At 42.8% G+C, this 14,045-nt stretch overlaps 1 protein-coding gene across 1 annotated transcript in view; it reads left to right on the forward strand.

Annotated features, from left to right (window-relative positions):
• LOC137887960 (CMP-N-acetylneuraminate-beta-galactosamide-alpha-2,3-sialyltransferase 1-like) overlaps positions 1–14,045 on the forward strand; it is a 58,245-nt gene that overhangs the window by 18,172 nt on the left and 26,028 nt on the right. The window lies entirely within an intron of this gene.

A 14,045-nucleotide genomic window follows, 5' to 3' on the forward strand; every position in this document is an offset into this window, starting at 1 on the left:
TTTAGTTACAAATGTATTTTAGTATTTTTTATCTGATCCGACACTATTTTTGTTGTACGTATAGTGAGTGCCGATACCACTGTTTACCTACTTTCCTAACTTTTTAATTATAAAAATAACAAATACATACATAGATATCAATGTGCCAAATAATTATTTATTAAAATGATGGTATCTAATACCAGATAGACCGATTGTCACCGGTACCCGATCCAGCTATTTGGGTCGGTTTTGGGCCGATATCTGTATCGCCGCATCTCTAATTATAATGGAACGCTTACTCTAATTAAGCTAATCAGATAAAGACATCTAAATGTAACATTGCTGCTTTTCCTTTATCAGGTTAGCATTGATTGCTTGAGTGTGTGTGTGTGTGTGTGTGTGTGTGTGTGTAAATCCACTCAGTGACTGTAGAATAGTGGTGCATTTGTCCAGGATCAAGCCAGACCCCCCTCTTGAGACTCTCTGGACCCCCCCCGTCCGTCCGTCCGTCCATCCGTCCGTCAGTTTGCCTTCCAGGCTCGTCTCCCACGCTGCTCCACAGTTCTTCCTCCCATTAAGATGACTGTGATAGCACTGCGCGGATCATTTCGGTTTCTCCCTGTGCCTCTTAACGGCATACTGCTGCTGTGCAGGGGGATAAGCCGTGGGCGATGCAGGTGGATGTTCCTGCAGTGAGCTGGATTACAGGCTATCTTGCCAACTGGGGGGGGGTGTGGGGGTTGGCACCATTCCAGGGGCCACCTCACGGCGCTGTCCGGTTATCGCTTGTTTGTCTTCTTATCACCTCGTCCCACCTTAAAGACACTGCTGAAGCCTCACAGGATATGACGATAATGAGAGCAATATGTGACTTTATGAGACATCTGTGTAGTTTCATATTAGTCCTCCAGGTTGCACAATGTCAAACAGTTCATAACCCAATCCAGCGAAGCGGTAATTAAATGTCTGACTGGCTTCTTGAAGTCCGCTGTCCGTGGGATTTTCTCTGCGGAGGCACCACGCCTCCTGATAAGAGGACGTGTTTGAGGAAGGAGTCACTTTATAGTGACTTCTCCCTCAAATATTGAAGTTCCTGTATAGAAAGAAACCTCGACGTGTGAAGCAGCATTGAAAGCAGCAGACGGAGGAAGTCACAGCTCTGCCCTAATGTGCATACATAGCGGAGTATTAGACTCTGACCTTTTTCGGGCAGTGAAGCGTCGGATTGCATTTGTCCTTATTTACTTGAGGACCACAAAGATGGGGGGGAGGGGTTTGTGCCAGCAAAATAAAATAAAATCGGCATTCAAAACTGTGCTTGGAATATATACAGTATTTCGAGGCATTCTTGTTCAGAGGCACAAAATATGAAAGGTGGGTAAATGTATCACAGTGTATCCAGACGCGGCGCCGCATGTATCACCGCAGGCTGAACACTGTGTCGGAAATGTTACGACTGAGAAAAGCAGGTGTAAATATCTGCTGTTGTATCAGATATACACGGAGGGAGAAAATATTATTCTGAAATGGTGTGAGACACACAAAGAGAGAGGGAGAAAACTGACATATTTCATTTGTTTGACAATGTAAATACTTTAGCGACGGAGGTGAAGAACACTGCAGCAAATATAAAATGCTTCATACCATCACGTTGATTTACAGTAGCTCTCCGTTTAACACCACACAAGACGAAAGGAAAGCAAGCTCTGTTATTTTCACATGACTTTACTTTTTCTGTTCCATCAGTGACCTCCTGCTTGAATGTGTCTGACTTTTAATCGCCCGAAACAGCTCCAGTCCAATGCGTTATGATTGATGCAGCTAGTAATACCTACTAACAGCAATGATCGCGTCAAAGGAGATTAAAAGTTTCACCAAAAGTCCTCTTTTTCTTGAGCTGACATTCTATCTAATATTTCCTCAAATACAGTATAACCTTCAGCTTGCATGATCAGTACAGACGTGAAGTTCCAGTTTCATTGTTTTGTGTCTCTTTGTGGTTATTTTGTGTCTCTTTGTAGGTGTTTTGTGTCTTTGTGGTTGTTTTGTGTCTCTTTGTAGGTGATTTGTTTCTCTTTGTGGTTGTTTTATTTCTCTTTGTGGTTGTTTTGTGTCTCTTTGTAGGTGTTTTGTGTCTTTGTGGTTGTTTTGTGTCTCTTTGTAGGTGATTTGTTTCTCTTTGTGGTTGTTTTGTGTCTCTTTGTAGGTGTTTTGAGTCTTTGTGGTTGTTTTGTGTCTCTTTGTGGTTGTTTTGTTTCTCTTTGTAGGTGTTTTGTGTCTTTGTGGTTGTTTTGTGTCTCTTTGTAGGTGATTTGTTTCTCTTTGTGGTTGTTTTGTGTCTCTTTGTGGTTGTTTTGTTTCTCTTTGTAGGTGTTTTGTGTCTTTGTGGTTGTTTTGTGTTCCTTTGTATGTGTTTTGTTTCTCTTTGTAGGTGATTTGTTTCTCTTTGCGGTTGTTTTATGTCTGTTTTGTAGTTGTTTTGTTTCTCTTAATTTTTCATTTTGTTTGTTTGTAGTCTCTTCTTGTTTGTTTCTCGTGTCTTTGTAGGAGTTTCGGCGTATCTCGGTGGTCTCTTTGTGGTCTGTTCTGGCCTTTTATAACTAAGCTCTTTCCTACAAGAGATGTTAACAGCAGCAACAGTTTATTGTGTGTGCAACAAGTGTTTGATTCAACCCGGCATCCGGTCTTATTTAATAAGTCTTACCAACTTATTTGGAAAAAATTGTAGAGACACAAAAGCCCCTCACAGGCTTAGTAATTACCCCACATTGTCCGAGTTAAAGAGCTGGTAGTTAAAAGATGCTTCTGCAGGTCTGCTTCAACATATACCAACCCCACAGAGGCCCATAATCATGCTCATTATCAACTTTAATCTTCTGTGTTACACATGCTGCAGGGTAATAATTAATTGACACACTTATTACACATTTCAGTTCGTTATCGGTCCTCCTCCTAACACCAAATATTCTACTTGCGCTGTAACTGTGGCCAGAGTACTTTTAGGGCAGAATCACTTTTTATTTTATCCATTTGAGAGCCATTTGTGATGTGTCAGGAGTTTTGAGTTTGATTACCAAATACCTGGAGAGGCTTTATGAATTGCATACGTGTAAAGCACAAAATGGTTTCAGGCTGTAGTGAAGAGGTGAGAGTATTTTTAAATTTGCATCAGAGAAGGCTAATCCAGTACATCCAGCATGTGCCAGTTTAGACATTTGTTTGTTTCTCACGTCTTCATTAATGATGCAGGAAATTATTGATTATTGATAACTGAAATTATGACAAGAAGCCAACATTAGCCTTTACATTTAAGTGCCTATGACATAAGCCACTATTGATACATCTTACTTATAATTCATCGTTTGTTGTTGCAGGATTACAGTAGCAAAGTGGACAGTGCAACAAGAGACATCAGTAAAAAAATAAAAACAAAACAAGTATAATAATTATCAAACAGTAGAGGTATAATACATTTAAAAAATGAAATACAATATAATCATAATGTGGTTGTATACACATCATTACAAATATGAGGTAGGAAATATGAAGTGTTATGTAACATCCTGGACATCTTATTATCTAGACATATTTAAATTAGCATACATCACAGTGGTGTAACATTGAAATGCCACGGCAACAATGCCAGCTTGTTTACTTCCTCCTCAACCCAGAGAGGTTTAAAGGGTGTGTGTTTAAAGATGCTATAGTGTTGCTGTGATTTGAACCGGCCCATAAAAATGCCACACTGGATGTTAATGCAGTGCTCATCAGAACCGGACTAGCAGACTGTATTACTTACTGACGCAGACGGATCCCACCACTTACTGCTCCCCAGCGCTGCCGCCACGCTGGGACTGAAACGAACTAGCTGTTGGTTCATTTCGGACACCGCCAGAAGGCTCCGGGTCCGTCCAACAACCCACACGGCGGCCCCGCTCACGACTACTTGGGGCGGGGGGGGTGTTCACATTATTAACAACCTGCAGCGGTCCGATAACACTGTGGCAGTAGATTAAACTGGGCAGTGCTGGCTGTTCTTACTGAGCGGGCTCACGTTATTTAATGTCTTAATCCCACACACACTGTCGCTGAAAAGTCGGCCAAAAAGTCCATCTGGTCCCTACACATTTATACTTCTTGTACTTCTTCAGTGTATTAAGTTCTGGAACTTTTTTTGAGGTTCTTTTGACGGGGAGAGGGAAAAAAAAAAAAAAAAAAAAAGAGCATACAAAAAAAACATTTTATGTGGCTCTTTTGAAAATAAGCAACAATCAGTTGAACGTGATTTTAACACATATAGTATATCTTAATTGGCCCCTTAACCATTGTGTGGTTTTTATCAAGTTCTCTCGGGGACCAGTAATTTGTAACAGCTCTGATTGAACATACCTCCTCCCACTCAAGCCTCTACACTGTCTCCCCCATCCCTCCCTCCCTCCCTCCCTCTGTTACTGGCACACACGTCGCATTTTCATTACAGAGACGAGGACGCCAGTTAACAGGCCGAAAGTTCTAGCGAACAGCATGCAAAGTACTGCGACTGTAATAGCGTTTGCATTTTTGGTTCAAGAGCTTGCTTCTGTAAATCCATAAGTGACGGAAAGTCTGTGATTTTAAGTAGCAGTTCCCTAAAATCTAAAAACTGGCCTTTCACTTGAGACAATGTTCTACGAGGGAATATTTTAGTGAGGAGCCAAACCGTTTAGTTTTTTTGTATGCGCTCCAATTTGGCTTTTCAAATTGCTTTTGCCGCCGTTGTCGCTCATGCAAACTCATCTGTTTCACATTAGAAGCCGTTCAGCTGGCAGAATACTTTCCCTGGTCTTTTGTTGGGAAACATCCGCGGGAAGTGTTGCAGCTACCCATTAATTCATTATGGCAAAGATTGAATTGGTTAGAGTTTGTAAATCATGAGGTAGAAAAATGATATATGTGTTAAAAAAAAAAAAAAAGCAAATGTAGCTTTCAGTTTCAATTTTCGATTTTATTTGCATAGCCCGATATCACAAAGAGGGCTTTACAATCTGTCTATCCTTGGACCCTCACATTGAATATGGGGGGGGGACACACCTTAGGACCCCTCTATCAGGATGGGGCAGAAGTGCAATAGATGTCACATGTACAGAATGACGTGTTCCCTTATGTATTCCCCAACTTTTACACACGGCCAGCCTGTATTTTCTCAAGCCCATAATAGTCAATATTTCAGTCTGGATTAAAGAGGTGGACCGACCCACGGATAGACCCGACATTGCCATCCCCAGAGCCGCACCTCTAGCGGGGCTGAAAAAAAAAAAAAAAATTAACAAATCAAAAGGTCGAAGCGTGGCTGAAAGCTGCACAGAGGTGCGAGATTGGAGTGGGTAATTGGGTTCAGTAGTATTAGCAACCCTTTCACATTGCATGATTCAATATCAGTATAAAAAGGTAGATCTTTCACCATTACGGCTCAGATGTGTTGCTCACTCGCGACACCGTCTTCCACTGCAGAGCTGCGTATGGGCTGGGAGAGAAGATTGGGATCACTGGGGGCACAGGGAGTCTTTGTTCCAGAACAGAGCACAAGCCAGAAAGTGAGCCGTGAAAGCCAGAAATGTCAGCGTTGTCCAGTCATTGGTATCGATCAGCAAAGATATCAATGCCCTGCAGATATTATAGTCAGAGGGCTGATTGTATCTGTAACTGTCAGGTGAAGCGAAGTTGCTTTCCTGATAAGCTTGTTCGCCCGATCAACGGAATAGACGGTTCGGTTCATGAGCTTTTTTTTTTTTTCTTTCTGATCTGCCGTCCCTGTGGTTCGGCTTTTGGGTACGTTCAGGCAACACAAACTTCCTGGTTGAGGTTTTAAGGGCAAATCATGGTCACGGTTCAAAGACGCCGCTAATGTTGTGTTTGTAGAACACGTCGTACCATCCACCCAGATCCAGACACGCTCAATGTTCCTAAGGACATCCCACCACTTCCCGCCGCCGCTCACTACTGCATGTAAACATAGTGTCCTTTTAAGTTGGAACAAACAAACCAACGCTGCCGTTCTCTTGAGAGGACGGTGTGCTTTTTCATGTTCTTCTTGACAGAAGTGGATCTGGAACAAGATCAGATACGGACTGAACTCCTCAGTGGATCTGACTGACATTGGTGGGGAAAGTCATTCGGCGCAGCGGAAAGGAAGGACGTACTGTAGCGACAGATCCGCCATCCCGGCAGACGTCAGAATAAAGATCGTCAGAAATGAAACAAAGGGAGCGTCCTCACGCCATGCAGTTGAATAGCACAGCTTGCGCAAGGAAACGATTGTCTCCTAGTTGTGTGCTAAACCTGTGAAATCCTTGGGAGGATTCTTTCACACTAAGCCATTTTGTTGCCATGTATAGCAGCCTCACCCTCTGATCTCTGATTTGTAGCTCATATTTCCACATCTACGCAAAGAAGAATCGCTCCCGCTGTAAAAACTGCTACAAAAAAAAACCTTGAACGTAAAGCATCATCAGCGTCACGGTAGACATATTTATGTCGCCGAAATGCAAATGGGATGTTTTATTTCATTCGAGGCTTCCCACACCTTCCCCGGCGCTCGTGATTAATGGGGCCGACGCCGCCTTTTGGATGGAAAACTTCCCTGACAAAACACATTAATACTATGAGACCTGTTTTGCATTCTCTTCCTGGCTACATCTAGCTATCAGTGGAAGTGCAGGGGAAAAAAAAAAAACTTTTGTCTGCATGCGAAATGACCTCATCAAGAAAAAAAAAATGGAGCCAAAGACGTAAGAAAGCTGAAGAGAAAAAGAAAATCGCCAGCATCACGGGGAACACGTACTCCGTGTTGACAAATGCGCAAAATGGACTACCCATTTGATTTCATCGGAGGCGTCCCCACGTCTTCCGCTTTGTTAATGATTAATGGGACAGACGTCTCATTTTGGACGGGGAACGTGCCTGACAACGCACATCAATAATCAGAGCCGCTTAACATTCTGTTCACCTTGCTATCCGTGCAAGTGCAGCAAAAGAAAACATTTGACTTCATGCAGGAGTGTTGGGAGGTTCTTCCGTTCCAAAGAAAACATCAAAACCAATTTCCAGGGGAGGCTGGAGCTGCGAGCCTCCTTTAGTTTGGTTTTTATTACATCAGTCTGAAAACCTGATACCGAGCAGCGACGAGCAATTGGTTTGTACAAACTGTGCCGGTTACCTCCGTTCGTGTGTGTGTTGGTTTCATTACCATATTCATGTGTTGCGTTGTGTTTTTGCTGTAGGCCTGAACAATATAAGGTATATAACTGTGATTTTTACGGGCTGATGTTGCCATTTCACTTCACAATAATTTGTTTTTACGATTTAGGCCGCTATAGTTGTAGTCAACATTGTATTGAGCGTGATATGATTCACAGCAAATAAATAACAAACATATGTTATTATTGCCTTTTTACGAATCTTCATGAAACTATACAGTGACAACGATAGTTCCAGTAATGAACCCCCTGTCGAGCTCCTGTTGAAGAAATATGATAACAATACCAACATTACCAAGAAGCACATAACAGTTAACCATAATGATAATGAATGCGGTACATTAGTGTTAATAAACAGAGAAAATAATGAAAAAAGAGGAAAGAGTAGCATATATACAGTGAATATGGATTATTGCACATCATAACAAGCTGATTTTAACTGTTCGGCCAAAATGTAAGATTCAGCAGGTAGTCATTCTGAGGAATTTTTTTTTTCCCCAACTCCCAAAAAACACACAGTATCACACAGCCATGAAAATAGGGGATGAGGGCAACGGTTTCTTCCACAATAAAAGCACCCAATGATACATTTGACAGCTCTGCAGACGGGACTGCACCATGAAGGGTATGAAGCTTAAAAACGGTATCATGAGAAGCTTCAGTTTAACTGGAAGATTCCAACATTTACACACCTCAACTGCAGAGCTACCTGCTTCTCTGCGCTATGAATGACCATGATCATTATCGTACATTAAAATCCCCAAAAAGATCTTTTGCACCGGTCCGCAAATTCTTGCTTTATATTCTGACGGACGGAGAAAAGACACGATAAGCAAAAAAAAAAAGTTCAATATGTTGATTCTTGTAAATACCGATCAGACCCTGCGGTGAGCCAGAACTACACATTGATTCAGATGCTCAACTATGTATAACTACTGCCTGAGTTCTGCTAGCGAGAAATCTACTAATCCATCCATTCTGATGAGTTGATAATCCAAATGGAAATAAATATGTACCGGATTTTGCGTTGAGGTTGCGTTGTCCTCAACGGGAAGTCAACAAAAAAGTAATCCTACAAATGTGCTGCTTTGTTCTAAATGTTCAAAATAATATAGCTGACATAGGGAGATCGAGAGCTGGTTCAGTTACGTCCATTATTTTTGATTTGATTCAACGAGAGTTTTCATTACTGGTGACGTTAACGCTATGGGCCGCAAGTCATTGAGGATTTTAGGTCGACTGATCTTCGGTATTGGAATGATGTTAAAATTCTTCCTCGCAGTCTAAGGAGAGCTTTGAAATACATCACTCAGATCATCAGCGCAGGCTCCTAATGTCCTTCCACATATTCCATCCGGTCCTTCAGCTTTGTTCACTTTGATCCCTTTTTCGATTTGATTCGATAGTGAGTCAGAAGCTGGGGGGGGGGGGGGGGGGATTGTTCAGGCATCATTGTGGGAAGGTTCATCTCAGACTGCAGTGCTCTGTGCTTGTTATTCACTGAATCCAGCCGGGTGTGTGAATAAGGAGCTTCACGGGGAGTCAACACACCGGGGGGGGGGGGGGGGGAGAACTTTATTGCTCCTGGCAACTGCAAGGTACATGAATGGGTGTGACAGACGTGACAAATAAGAGTCTGCGGTAATCAGTGGAAACATGATGAGAGAACGTCTTAAGTGGGTGGATAATACAATTCAATTTAGCAATAACAAAAGATGGAGATATAATATGCTGCTGAGCCGGGTGCAAATGAGTAAAAAGGTCCATTAGAGCTGTGTTAATAACAATAAAGCGAACAGCAACAAGTGCATAAAAGAAGCAGGGGATGATGCAAATGGGAGAAAGAAAAAAAATCTATCTTTAATATCTGCTGTTTCGTAGCGGTGTGGCAATCGCCGCAATAATTCACAAAGGAACGAGAACGCGGAGAGCATTTCTTTCCCCACACACACACACACACACACACACACACACACACACACGTCGCCATGCGCTAGTGACTAATGAGTGAGTGTGTCATCCAAAATCCTCGTGAGATTGCATGTCCAACACATGCTACGCACATTGCAGTCAAATTATTTCACGTCGTGACGTCCACGAAATTTGACACACACATTTGTGTTCCCCTCAGGATGAATTGTAATGACTTGTGTGATGATGGTGAACATTACGCCTCCTTGACGTCCGCTTGTTAGTGTGCTAGCATCAGTATTGGGCTGAGAGTGTAAGCCTCAGAGGGCCACTAGCTGGGCTTAAGACTTGCCTCATTTGAACTGGATGGGGAAAGGTGGGCTGATTTTAATCCTGTCCGAAGCACAAATGTGGGTCATCTTTCACCCCAACCCTGTTAATTTACATGACATTACAGTCATTTTTAGCCAAATTTACAGCCGCAGTTACCTACTAGACTCACTGGCTGTCCTGCAAGTTTATCCCTTTTTTGCTGCATGAAGAGCTGCTTCTTCTACTTCTTTACTTAATCTTCTTTTTTTTGTGGAAATTAAGGAATCAGAAATGTCAATGGTCTCTCAATACCCATACTAAAAACCTAAATATTTTTAAAATGGCTCACAAATACTATATATATATATATATATATATATATATATATATATATATATATATAATATTATATTCTTTTTCTAAAGGATCAGTCATTTCCTAAAACAGCTGGGCATTGTAGTTTTTATCAAACATTACTCAAACAAGAGAACTTTCGGGGGGACTATTTCCAGCTGCGGATTAATACACATTTAGTGCACTGGTCAGTTTTTACAGCAGCGGTTAATTGCTGTACGTGCAATTAACTTAAGTTAAAGTACAGTGTTCATGTTCCTCGTAATGAATGAACAGGTCAGTGTAGCGTAACCTGCTTAGCCATGTTAGCGCTGTCATTGTGCACATGTTGCAGGCTAGCGTTAGCATTTAGCTTAAATCACGATTGTGCATTAGTTAAGAGACAATACTGCTTGTTTGGTCTTCTCGAGGGATTTACTGACAATAGGAGAAAATATCGTACTCTTTAACAAATAGAAGGTCAGAGCGCCTGCAGTGGTTTGCAGCCTTCATGTCAAAAGCAAACGGTCCCTTTTGTAAAGTCATTGTTTTTGATGATGAAGGGCAGCGTGTTCTCTCTTTGATGACCTGTGTGAGGATGCCGGTCACATACTCAAATCAGGACGTATAAACATCAATAGCTAGAAAAGCACACTATGCCAGTTTAACATTTTTTTTTTTTTTTTTTATAAATAACACATTGCTGCCGGGCAAAAATGAACCCTCTCACCTTCAAAATGTCAGGACACGGAGAAAACAGCTCCATTTTAAAATGTGACCACTCTGCATCTCCTGTTCTGTCCTCTGGATTTTTGAAAAGGTTTCATGAAACCAGGGAGGGGGGGGGGGGGGGGGGGGTCACACGCTGTTTCCAGCCCTCTGAGAACCACGAATAAAAGCATCAAAATCAAAAGGACTGAAAGTCTGATGGGGGTTTTTTGTTAACAGTTACCATGGTTTTAGCTTCTCGAGAGCACAAAAAAGTGCTGGTGGCGATACTGTTTCTTCATATAATCCACCTTCAGTTTAATGAGCTACATCTGACGATCGGTGAACTGACTTCCTCCATGTATTTAAATCTATGTGAGAAGACCTCGCCCCCCCCCCCCACACACACACACACACACACACACACACCTTTTCATATCTCTCAATGAGCCCAGAATCCTCTTTAATGCGCTCGAGCCAGAACTGAAAGTCAATATCTGTGAAAATGAAAAACTCTCCGTCAAAAAAAGCCAGAGACTTAGACTCATAGATGTGATGCCATCGAATTTGAAATCTGGAGCTTTTTCATATTTTTTTTTTTTTTTTTATTCCCCGAGTGATATTTTTAGTTATGGAGCGGAATTTTCACAGAAAATCCCTCTGGATTTCGTGTGCGTTGCCTTTTAACATCGCTCCTCATTCATCCCGTCTGGTGCGGCTTCAGCTATTGAATGTTGATGATAAAAGAGATTCTTTGACATGATATTCTTCACGTTAAGAAAGTGGACCGTTAATATCCTTTAATTTTACATGAATGGGTTTTTTGAAGGCTCCTTTTTTTTTTTTAACACGTCTGGCTTCATCTGTCTCGGTAACGTCTATTACACCAGTGCACAAGCTATAAACTGGGACATTTGCTCACATGCTGCATGTAAAGTATTTTTTTTTTGATATTCCTAAATTCATCCATGAATGACCATTTAAATAAAAAAAAGGGGGGGGGTGGGGGGGAGAGACTGGTCTTATTATTATTCATGCAAGGTCTCGTTCCACTTTTTGTTCTTTTTTACCTCTTTTGCTTTACACAAGGGACAAATCGTTCACACAGGCCGACCGAAAGAGAAGCTTATCCTCGACCGCTTAAAACGGGCTCCCCTCCACGAGCTTCGTGGTGCATTACCGATTTTTAGCTTACAGATGATAATTGGGACGTACGTTAATAGAGTGTTCTTGACAACGAGCCGTGCATTTAATTCCGTTTTTTGTTTTTTTTTACCTCGCGCTGCTGCCGTCGTGACTTTTAAGCGAAAGTTACTCAGGCGCTCACGAAGGACGTGACGCCGTCGCGTTCAATCGCCGTCACTTTTTGTGCACCGAGGAGGCACCTTTGTGTCAAAGCGTCGGCGTTATTTCTCTCTCGGCTCAGCGGAGATACCTTCTTTTTTTTGCTTTTCTTTTTTTATCAAGTGTATAATGCGGCACATATAGGAGTCTTCCAAACTGCAGAATTTTATTTCTCAGATTGCTCTCGCAGAAGCACAGCTAAGCCGCAGAGAAAAAACAATTTCCACACAACAGAGAGAAGAAGAAGAAGAAGAAGAAGAAGAAGAAGAAGAAGAAGAAGAAGAAGAAGGAGAAGAAAAAAAAAAGGAAAACACTTCACTGTAACTACACCCTGCAAAAGTTGATGACTTCTCAAAACTGAAGATTAGGGTGAAAATCACAGCTCACACACTGCTGCTTGCCACCCCCCCCCTCTCTCTCCCTCTTCCTCCCTCCCTCCCTCCCCTCTGAAGTGTGAACAGACGCTTCGCTGTCTCAGCTTAGCGAACTTTGATCAGCGCGGGGTCTCCAGCCTTCGCTCAGGACAAGGTCGCGAGGAAACGACGGTGACGGCCCGGCGCCTTGTCAAAAAGTGTGGAGTCGCCACCTGTTTGAGAATATATTCCGCTCGCCCTCACAGCTACCCGAACCCCTTAATGCCAGTGGCAGGGGGGGGGGGGGGCTTCACAATGATTGAGTCAACAGCCTTTCTGTATAGACATAGCACTATTCATTGACGTGTCTATTATAAGTGTCCCCCAGGTGTTCTTGTCAACCTTGCTGCAGACAATAACCAACCTTGGGGCTTGCATGCAAATCCGCCGTGAGTTACGGAGCGCCAAGCGGCAGACGGGATCACTTATAAGCCTTCCTGGCGCATTTGGCCTGTGTCAGCGCCGCTGACAAACGGCTGTACAGTTTGTTTGTTTTTTTCTGCTCCGATATGAGAGAATGAAATCAACGGCGAGCTTTTGTCGCTGCGCGGTCTTTCTCAGTCTCTAACTCCAACTCCAATCCTCTTTGCTTCCCTCCAGGGTGGAATTTGAATGACCTGATCAATTTCTAATCAGGGAAGACTCGCAGCCTTCCTCTCATAGCAATAGACTTCCCCACAAATCTGTTTCTGTTTTTTTAAAACGGAGGGCTCGCTCGGAAATTGTCGAGAAAGCGAAGTTCAGGTACCCTTGTTCATGTTTCCTCGGCGTGTGGCGATGATAGCGCTTCGTCTCCAGCGGGGATCTGCCCTTAGCTAAATATATAGAAGTATTTGTGGAATCCTAAACACAGCTGCACATCAGAATATGAAACCCGGGCGCTGTTTAAAGGCAGCGAGAGGTGGCCTTTTCATGTCGAAAATGAAACCCCGGGAGGTCCGTCTGCTTTGTCAGTCATGAAAAGCCGGTGTCTGAATGGAAAAAAAGAAAAAACCTGCTCTGTGTTATTCTGGGAATTTTGTCTCCAGCAGGTTACTGACTGACTGTATGTATGCTCTGTGCTAGTGGAACATGGTTTAAAGCTGTGGTTCCCGACCCCCCTTTTTTTGGCAGACGTAGCCCCACACAGCCCCGTCACATGGACTCGAGTACATCGCAGACGTTATGCTCCAACCGCTTTCAAACTGGATGCTATTTAACACCACGTCATATATACAAGTGGATATTGTTGCGGTAATCTTTTCATACGGTTAAACTGTCAGTGTTGAGGTGGGTCAAGTTTGCGTTTACTACCTTTGGGAGTTGCAGAAGCGGAACGTTTCCGGGGTGACCGAGGCCAAGTGGAGAGCAGGGTCGCCTTTCAATCAGCAGGTTCGGCGGTTCGATCCCCGGCTCCTGCTCCACTAGTCTCGTGTCAACGTGTCCTTGAGCAAGACACAAAATGTCTCCCGTAGCTGCGTCTACGGTGTGTAGATAGATACCGAATTGTAAGTCGCTTTGGATAAAAGCGTCTGCTAAATGACCGTAACGTAATGTTTCTTTTAGTAATTCATACGCTAATTATGACAACGTCTGATGAGGATGAAAAGGATGAAGCGGTGACATTTTAAAACGGGCACGGCTGTAAACTGCTACTTGACGGGTCGGCAGAGGGATACAACCGCGAGGCGGGAAAGTGTGTTCACACTTAAGAACCAGCCAGTGTCGGGGAAAAAAATAACATTAGCTCGATATCTATACTGCTTATTCCAGAATTCAAAATGAGAAAGCAAGAACATGAATATGGTCATATATATAGCGAGTACAA

This window comes from Cebidichthys violaceus, unplaced genomic scaffold (assembly GCF_023349555.1).
Source record: "Cebidichthys violaceus isolate CVI_PGR_0920_01 unplaced genomic scaffold, fCebVio1.0.p SCAF_50, whole genome shotgun sequence".
Classification (NCBI taxonomy): domain Eukaryota; kingdom Metazoa; phylum Chordata; class Actinopteri; order Perciformes; family Stichaeidae; genus Cebidichthys; species Cebidichthys violaceus.